We start from the raw sequence: 10,152 nt of genomic DNA on the forward strand, positions 1-10,152 counted from the left end.
GTTAGCTGAATAGCCTTACTTGAAAAAGACTGGAGAATGCCCAAAGAAACAGGCTCATTTCACCATATCACTGTGTGGCTGAGACTAGGTCTTTTGTGATTCAGCATGGACAAGTAAGTATGATTCCGAAAACTTTGGAGCCTGCCCATTAAGATGGAGGTGCTCTTGTGTAAATTGAAATGAAAGAGCCCTGCTGTTGAGTTCTAGTAGATTATAAGCATGAAGAGAGCATTTTGGACAGAAGACTAAACTAAAATAACCTTAAAATGTTTATTATTTTAAAATCAGAATTTCAAAACATGCAAGATTTCTAGATCCTGAATGGCAGAAAAGTAAGATGATTTACTGACTCGGAACATGTTTTTTCTTTCCATTTTTTGTTACATCCCCTGTGATAAAAAGATGTGGAGGCATGTGGTGACAGCATATAAAAGTTTTAAATAAAAGGTTACACATTTTTTTGAAATCTTTTGGTTGTCCTAATTGTGTGTAATTTTGAATTCTGCTTTTATACTGGAAGTAAAGATTCTGGGCTTTGTGTTTTTAAATTAAAATAACTTTTAAAGACAAAATTGCCTTTTAAACCTGTTCTTTCAGTCTCCAAGTACGTTTTTCTTACTGATAAAAGGGCTTATCTGGTTTAACTCCTGTAATCCAGCATGAATATCTTGCTAGAGAGGCGGGGTGGAAATAATATACGGTATCCTTTGAACTAGATTTCTGACTGACAAAATAGCTTTTCAAATTGGAATCTACTTAGTCGGAATCAATTCTCTAAGCTTTGCATATCATGGAATGCTGAACCTGAAACGTACTTAACAGAATTTAATTGGGGAGGGGGGCATGAGAGATGCATAAGTGACGTCACTCAAAACCTAAGACGGACCAACGCCGTCATTAAAAAGTTGCTAACAAACAGAACAGGAAAGGCTGCGGTCTGGGATTGCTACAGTGGCGGAGGCGTCCGCCGCACCGGCGCCTTCAATCTGCAGGTGGGATTCGCACAGGAGAGGTGACTAGCCGGGACTTCGCCGTGCGCTTCATAGGCAAGATAACGGAGGACGCGGCGGCGAGAGCAGCAGCAAGCCGCCACGCCTGCCCGAATGCGCGCGCTGCAGGAGCCGCCGCGGCGCGGCTTCCAGCCTCGGGGCCCACGCGGGTGTGCAGCTAGCGAGAATGCACGTTTCCCGCGGCCTCAGTGGCCCTGGAGGGTGAGCGAGTCACGGCTGCGCCGCGGCAGCTGAAACAAGCGGTCGCCGCACTGTGAGGGCAGAGGAGGGGAAGTGGGAGAAGGCCGCCACAGAAAAATCTCCCTTCTCCCGCCTGGCGCTTAATAATAGATGACAGGTGGAAATTCAACCGGTGAGAGCCTCCTACCATTGCCTTCCTACGCTCGGCTTTTTCCGTTAATGCACGTGGTGTCGCAGTGAAAAATTTCAAGAAGTTCCAAAAGTTATGCGAGGAGTGCAAGTGGGAGAGTGATTTAGGGTAGTTCAGGGAACCATCAAGGCTGCAGTGGTTATTTTGTATAGGGCTACGGTATTCTAGGTCTGCTTGTAAGATAGCTGCATTTTTAAAAGGCACCCTTCCTCCGTGAATAAAACTTTTCTGTAGTTTGCAATGATGAGGATATATTCACTGCTGAAGTAACCCTGTAGTTTGGTTGTTAAAATAATTATAGAAACGTGTGCTTTGGATTATGATATGGAAGGGGTATGGAGAGGCTGCTTCTTTGCTTCCCCAAATTTTTGGGCCTGTTTAAATGGGACAAGAAGCATTTTCAGAATGAACGATAAAGCATGTGCTTCATAAGTGTGCAAACAGCGGAGCAGAAAAGACTAGAGCTGGAAACTGGCTTTGAGTACTGCAATGTGAGGAAAGTACCTTCCATCCTATCTTCAAAAGAGCTTCCCATGAGAAAATGGCTTGTTGGATAGGAAGTGTTCATGTATATCTTACCCAGTGAAATTTCTTTGCGTGTAGATTCTGTCAGAAAAGTTAAAACTCTTTGTGGGGTGGGGGGGACCAGGGAGGAGGCAAAATGTAAATACTGCTATCTTTCTGTTAATTTGCAGAGCCTGGTTGCTAATGTGACTTGGTGTAGGTGACTGTATGTATTATGATAATTGCTAACTGTTGGTAAAATTCCCCCTTTAAAGACAGCAAACACACATTTTTGAAGAGAGGAAAAAAACATCTTTTAAAATGAGTAATTGAAAAAATCTCTCTCTCTCTATACACACACACACACACACACACACGAAATGCATCTTGAAACCTAGTTTTCTTTGGAGCCAGATTATTTTTGTCCAAAATAACTTGAATATTATTAGTACCATTTTAAGTTGTAAATGAAGAGTAGCTGTGATGTGAATTACCCTGTTTCCTCATTTGTGTCTGCATCAGGAATGATGAATGCTTAGCTTCTGGTCAGAGATTAAACTTTCACTGTAAATCCAAGAATACCAGCAATATGTTGGCTAGGAGCAAACAAGGTCAGTGTCTGTATTTGGGAATAACATTGGGAATAAACTGAGTACCATGTTTGCTTCTAATTTCTTTTATTGGAAAACAATGGTATATATGCCCATAATTTGTTGCTATAGCTGTATATGGACTTCTATTATATATCCTTGACACTCTCTAAAGAATGGTTATATTTATATAATGTTCTTGTTTCACCAGCCCTGTATGAATGATGATTGTTGCTGTTTTAAAAATAATTTTGGAAATGTTGTTTTTGAAATGCTCTTGCTGTGGAATTGGCTAATTTAACAACAGAAACAACAAAATATGAAGCTGATATTAATCAAGAAAAGTCAACTTCTTTATTTAAGTAGTTGGAAAGATTTTGTAAAAAAATCTAAAAGGAATAAAGCCACACTTTAAGTTAAGATCACCTTGTGCAGACACTTCTCCATCCTTCTACAGCTCAGTCCTATCTGCTGAAAAGTAAGTGATGGGGTTCAATGTGTTCACTAGAGCTTACTTCAAAAGACAAAAATATGTTCCAGATTCAAAGTACTTTATTTTCACTGAAGTACCTTTTGGAAACAGTTCTTCAGCTGTGTCACACTATCTGCATAAAATGATTTCTGTTTAACTTGAAGGGTAATCTCCATCTCACCCATTTTTTTAATTCTAAAAGGGCTATGTGACAATGACACTTGCAAGCATAGAAACTGTCCATAGTTTTATTGCATTGTGCTGGGTATTGGGCACAATCCAGAAAAGTTAAACGTGCCTAAATGTAACTGATTTCAGTGGGGTTCTGCTTTATTTTTCTTTGTGGCAATTGTACTTAATCGTAGAACCTGTAGTAATAGAGATATATACTTCAGGCTCTTTAGTGTACAATCCTATCTATCTTTAAACAGAGAAAAATCCTACAACTCCTGGCATGCTCCAGCTTACTATAGAAGACTGGGACTTGTAGGACTTTCTCCTGTCTATATTTGTATAGAACTGGATTCTTTCTTACACATCAAAAAGCACTTTAGGTGATTGTTTGAAAACTGTCACATAAGATATGGATGCCATCTTGGCTGCCCATCCAAGCATAATACACACAATGTATACTTGTAACTACTTGTATAAATATCACATATGTGAGTGATGCTAATAGGGAGCACTCGAATGCATGCATGCAGTCCTTTTTTTGTCATAGAACGCACCGGAATGGAGTTCCAGCACCTTTTTTCAACAGATTTTTCCAAGTTTTAAAAATAACTTTTGAGAATTTGATGTTTGGTCCATGTGGATTTGAATCGCCCTGTCGAGCGTAGCGGGTCGGTGGCAAAATTATTAAAACGGTGCATGCGGGCTGCTTGTGTGTTGAGTCCGATGCATGCGTACTTTGTCCGCGCTGGTTGTGATGGCGCTGCTCGGCTTGTGATTGGTTGTGTGGTCGCGTGCTGAGTGCTTACTGTGGGCGGCGACCATTATGTTTCGTTATACAACTGATGTGTGTGGGTGTGCGTACAGTGATTGCCTACGTGCGAAAGGTAAATAATTTCATGAGTTCTGGCACCTTTTTTCTTACAAAAGAAGCACTGCATGCATGAATGAATATCTTATGTTTCCTAATACCTTTTTACTATATGAAATTTATAAGGAAATACATGATCTCAATGAAATTTTCCTAATCATTTGTTCAAAACCAGGTGCTTTTTCCCATTTCTTTACTTTCATTCAGATCTTGTCCTAGCAAATCAGCCCACCTTCCCAGGAATCTGAATATTACCTTTATATCTCTATTATTTTTGGCACCAGGCTAACACCTGCTTATTCACCCATTATTTAAAGGATGATTAGGTTTTAATGTGGATTTTATTTTATTGGACTTGCTGGATGCTGTGCTTCATTTTATTCTGTTTTTATTGTAGACCATCCCAAGACTGTAGTAGTTGGACAGTATATAAAAGCTTTAAATAGTTAAATAAAAATAAATAAAATAGCCTGAGAGAATGAGGAAAATAAAGGCATTTGCAGAGCTGGAATCAATAATGCTAGAAAAGAAATGTGAAATCAGATAATTGAACTGTTGAGCAGAATACATTTACCAGCCTTTGAGACAAATCTTTTCAGGAGTGGACATTATTACATTATCCCTGACATGTGCTAACCTTGAGTATTTCTTGAATATTTGCTTTGCTGCATTCAGCTATCACAATATGTTTATAAGTTGAAAGATATTTTTCCTTTGAATATAATTTTTTTCACAACCAGCTAAACTGACCTTTTACAGAAATGTACCTGTGATGAGAACATGGATAAATACACAGATATGTACCAAGAGCATAATTGTAACTGGAAGGTACAAACTATTTTCAAGATAACTTTTCTTCCTTGAGAAGAATTTGAAACACAAAAAAGCAAGAAAATAAAAACTTAAAACAAATGGGAGCCAAATATATGGGTTTACAGATCATGCAAAGGAAGAAAATTTGCATGCAACTAGTGCCTGCGCTGCAGTGAAAGAGGATGTAAGGCATTTATTTTGAAAATTCTGTTCAGAAATGAAAAAGCAGAGTTTCTCAATTTCAGCAGTATTTTTATTAACAGCTTCAAAAAAGACCTATAAAGATATATTTGGAAGTCCTCCAAATTTCTGGTGGAGGAATTTCAGTCCTCCAGATTTCTTAGGCTCCTTTACTACAATTGCCATGACAATTATGGAATCTTTTTGGATATGTATATCCTGGTATATAAGGCAAGCTGTACATTTATTCATTATTTTCTTTATATTAGATTTATATTAGATTCTTAACCTTCCCATTAGTCAGAATGGACAAGGTTGTTATTTTGGGCTGTTTTTCTGGATGTATAAGATGATCCCCAATTTTTGCTTTATTTTTAATTTCATAGGGCATCTTATATGCTGCTATATACTGTAAGACATAAAAAAGGCTTTCAACTTAATTGGGCAGAAGATGTTTAAAAGTTACTATTTTTAATGCAGGTATCTCTGAAAACTGCAGTATGTAGTGGCAAGGGCAGGCAGGTATTTATATCTTTTGTGTAACATGTTATACATGGGTTACTTTACATGATGCAGTTGGTCCAGAGTACTACAATTGCAAGACTGGTTAATTGGAATTGGGTGTTAACTGTATGTGTTCAATGCTAAAGCGATTACACTGGCTTTTTGTCCATTTCTGACATGTAGTCAAACCACTGGTAGTCTCAAGACCTTAATGGCTTGCATCTGGAATTCTTGGAGGATCATCCATATGTTCACAGAAATCACTGCTGAAGGGCTGCCTTTGGATGCCACCTACTTGCCCCACATCACAAATTCTGTGAATGGCAATTTGAGATTTGAACGTTTCAGTAGTGCTGTCCTGATTCTGGAATGCTTTCAGTTAAGATGCTTGCCTAAGGGTCTACTTTATAGTCATTTTGTCTCCAGGGAAGTCTTTTAATCCCCCCCACCCCACCCCACCCCACCCCGGAGTTTGAGGTGTCAGTCTAATCTCTGATATTGGGTGTTACGCTTTTTCTCTACTGCTATTTTTAGTGTTTGTATTTTTTATATTTGCATTATATCATTTTTCATGTCACAAAGTTTTTAAAGGACAAGATACCCTATTTTCCCAAAAATAAGACCTAACTGTGAAAATAAACCCTAGCATGATTTTTCAGGATACTTCTAATATAAGCCCTACTCCAAAAATAAGCCCCAGTTAAGATTGTCAGCCAGACAGATACATTTAGTACATCTGTTGCAATATGATGGATGTATTATAAAGTATTAAAATAAATATATAATTAAATAACATTATTGACACAAATACTTAAAATAAATGACAATGTATAAATACCCAAGCGGGCGCCTTTGGACGAGAGGTAAACCCCTATGTAAACAGATGAACTCAAGACTTATTACCAAATGACCAATCGGAGTACAGACAAAATGCACAAATAATGCGTGCACTTGATAATGAACAAATGTGTTTCATAATTCAATATGTCGTGTGTTGTAACGGATGTACTTAATGCACTTGTGTGTGGCCACTCCTCTTGTAAGTCTTCAGTTAACCCTTGATTTAATGGTAGATTTAAAGGGAATAATATTTTGACCCCGAGACAAGATGAGTGCAAAAAGAAAAAGCTATTCTGTTGAGTACAAGACAGGAATCGTGGAGTACTCTCGGGGCAAGAATCTTACAGCTTTCATAAGAAAAAATAAGACATCACCTGAAAATAAGCCCTAATGGGTCTTTTGGAGCAAAAATTAATATAGACCTGTTCTTATTTTTAGGAAAACATGGTAGAAATCCTTAAAGTGAACATTTAAAAGTCTGGTTGGCTACTTTTGATTTCTTAACCTTTACAGTATTAACCTATTTTAAATGCTTTGCTTTATAAGCATGTGGACTAGACACTTAATTTTGCAATATAAACCATGGTTTGGATCCAGAAGACAACATGATCTGCCTTTGTTAATTTTCACCAGCATCACTTCTCATTTTACTAGAGGGTTTTCAGGAGGCCCAGAGAGTTGCAGGGAGAATGAAGAAAAAAAAAATCTACTCACCTGTTTCCTTCAGCATGAGTAGAACATTTCTAACCATAGCTCTAGGTCAATAAAAGATTATTTTTCTGGACTCTTTGAATCTCACTAGATCTTTTGTTTAGCTTACACATACACACTTCTAGATGGCATTATTAAATGTTATATTTTAGAGTATTGTATTTAAAAGCATTTTGCAACCTATACTTGCAAGTACAATTAATTACTGCGAGATAAACACTGCATATTGTGAAATAAGACTTTGTACACAGTATGTTTGAAGTCCTCAGAATAATTGTTAGTGAGTAGAAAACAATAAAACTTTAGAACTAGTAATACTGCATATTGTGTACTCTTTCCAGTCTTGATTCAAATAATAAAATGCCAAAGGAGGAAAACAGTATTTCTTTTGTTAGGATAACATCACATTCCCATGTCAATATTTCTCTTTCTTCCACACTCCATTTTACGTTTATTTTTTTAAACACTCTGGCTTCTTTTAAGAAGGGTTGAGTTCCAGAGCAAATCAGCAATCTTTCATTTAACCAGCCATAGGTTGCATGCTGAGTCAATTGCATTTGTTATGTCTAGAAGCAGATAGAGTTTTCTCAAAATATTGAACCTGTAAGGGAACTCTCTAGTCTTTCTGTTTTTATTGCAAACATGCAATTAATCACCCTAATTGTTCAATTACCCAGAAGCCCAGAATATTATAGCAAAACAAAACAAAAATATAGATTGCTGTCCAATCTTGAGGGTTAAGGGTTCATTTTGGTAAAGTAAAACTGAACTTGTTTTATTTTTTTCCAGAAAGGCAAAACTGAAAGGTTGCAGTACTTCGGTAAGAAAAATAGATTGTAATAGTATTAGTTGCAGTGCTATGAAATTCTAACACCTGACTCTCACATTACAGTTTGCATTGTATGCTTCAGGGGGTTTGTGAATGGCTAAATAGTGAATATTTTAGTTACGCCAAATGTTTCACTTCCTATCAAAACATGCCTCTACAGAACCCTGCTTCTGATACTGAGCTGGAAGAGGGACATGGAAGCAAACATCTCTTTCTGAACACATCCTGAGAAAAAGGAAATGGTGCTGCCACCATTATCACTTTCATGTTTTAGTCGTCTTTGGTCTCACTTGGCACTATAACTGAAGTTGTATCAAGAGGGAAGATCAGTTGCAGGAAGATTTTCTGTATTTAAATCAAGAATGACGTCACTATGCATCAGAACTATCCAGCACTACAAAATTACCATGGATAGGAAAACGAGGTCAAAAGTCAGACACTAGAAGTTTCAAGTCTCTGAGAATAACTGTGAACCAGTTTGCTAGTGAATATTGGTTTTTTTTTTCTTCTCTTTCTGCTTCCTGAGCAACACTGCCATTGTATCCTGTAGACGAATATTCTGCAGTAATGTAGAGTGAAGGTAGATAACATAGGATAAGCTACATTTTCATCTACTCTGACATAATATGTCAATACAACATAATTGAAATCAAGCGGTATGATGGAATTGCCAACCCATCAATACAGTTAGGTTGATTAGTCACATGATTTTAAACTAGTAATCAGTTAGTGGAGGTATTCTACACGTATTTAGACTGAAATATATACTTTAACTATCAATATTCCTCCAGGCAGTCATGCTGGGAATTGGAAGACTTTGTTCTCTCTAAATATGCAATAGATTGCACCCTAGATAAATACACATATTACTAGAACCTTTAAAAATACCAAAGGAGGTGTGGTAATTTATTATTCAATAAAGAAAAGTTGCTACCAGCTGGTAGAAGGAAATCCATCTGTAGCATTTGAGTCAACATTTTGTATCACAGTAGTGTACCAGAACCATCGTATATAAAAAAAGACTTCCTTTAATCTCTGCTTCTCAGATTAATTAGCTGATTCAATTAACTCTGTAATTTAGACAACTCAGAAGCAAAGCCTATTGCATTTAATGAAGCATAGGATGACATACTAATTCTTCGTCGTGGCCTCTGTGCATCACACATATGGGTGCTGCGCCTGCGCAGTGCCTTTGGCCGGAAGATTGATAGCTAATGGTTTTTGGCGGGAAAAAGCTCTGCTCCCCCTTCCCCTCTAGCCTATAAAGAGCGGAGCGTCTGCCATTTTGTTCAGTCTTTGCGACCGCCATTTGCTTTGCCTCGTGCCGCTTTCGCTATCGCTCTGACAGTTGCTCGTCTTGTTTGTTCTCGATTGTTCTTCTCTCCCAGTTATTATAGGCCTGTTAGTATTAGTAGTTCTTGTAGAAACTCTTGTTCCTCTTGATAGTTCTCCGTTTTTTCTATTGTTCTAACTCTCTTTCGATTTTCTATTAAAAAAACAAACAAACCAAAAACCAAAAATATATTCTTACCCTCTGCACTATCTTCTCCTTTTTTCCTTTTCTTACGATGGTGCAGCGATCGGCTTTCCGCAAGTGCGCGGAATGCAGGTCTAAGATGTCTCCTGCAGACCCGCATGACCTATGCCTCCTCTGCCTGGGGGAAGGGCATAGGACTGATAAGTGTTCTCACTGCCTGGCCTTCTCTCAGCAGGCCAGGAAAAATCGCGAGAACCACCTACGAAGGCTTTTGTGGGATCGGGCTCTTCTGCAGTCTGACCCACTAGTCACCGCTCTGAAGCCTGGCTCTTCCACTGCTCCTCCACCTTCACGCCCTTTGGCTCCACCCTCTTGCCCTTCGGATGAAGGCGCATCTACCATGGGCACTCGGCCTGCTTCTCCGAAGAAGCATGAGAAATGCAAGCATGCCGATACCGACAAATCGGCAGGCCACAAGAAGGCCAGGAAGGAGAAGGCTCCGAAGCTGTCGAAATCTAAGGATCCGGAGCATCCCAGGCATCGTGACTTGGGTTCGACGGCTCCCTTGGTACCGACGGTAGTCACCGTACTGACTCCACCTGACCTGGCCCTTCAGGCAGCTATGAGGGTTACCCCTTAAGGGTCCCCTCGCCGTGTGGCTGACCTTCTGGCAGATCCTCTCCCAACTCTACCACGGGAGTCGATTTCTGAGGGGGAGATTCAAGATTCTCCCCCTAGGGCTAGGTCTCCCACACCTATGCCCGTAGCCACATTGGAGGCAGATGTTGAAATGTCCCCGCCTAGGAGCCG

This window comes from Varanus komodoensis, unplaced genomic scaffold (genome assembly GCF_004798865.1).
Source record: "Varanus komodoensis strain SLA01 unplaced genomic scaffold, ASM479886v1 scaffold20_1, whole genome shotgun sequence".
Classification (NCBI taxonomy): Eukaryota; Metazoa; Chordata; class Lepidosauria; order Squamata; family Varanidae; genus Varanus; species Varanus komodoensis.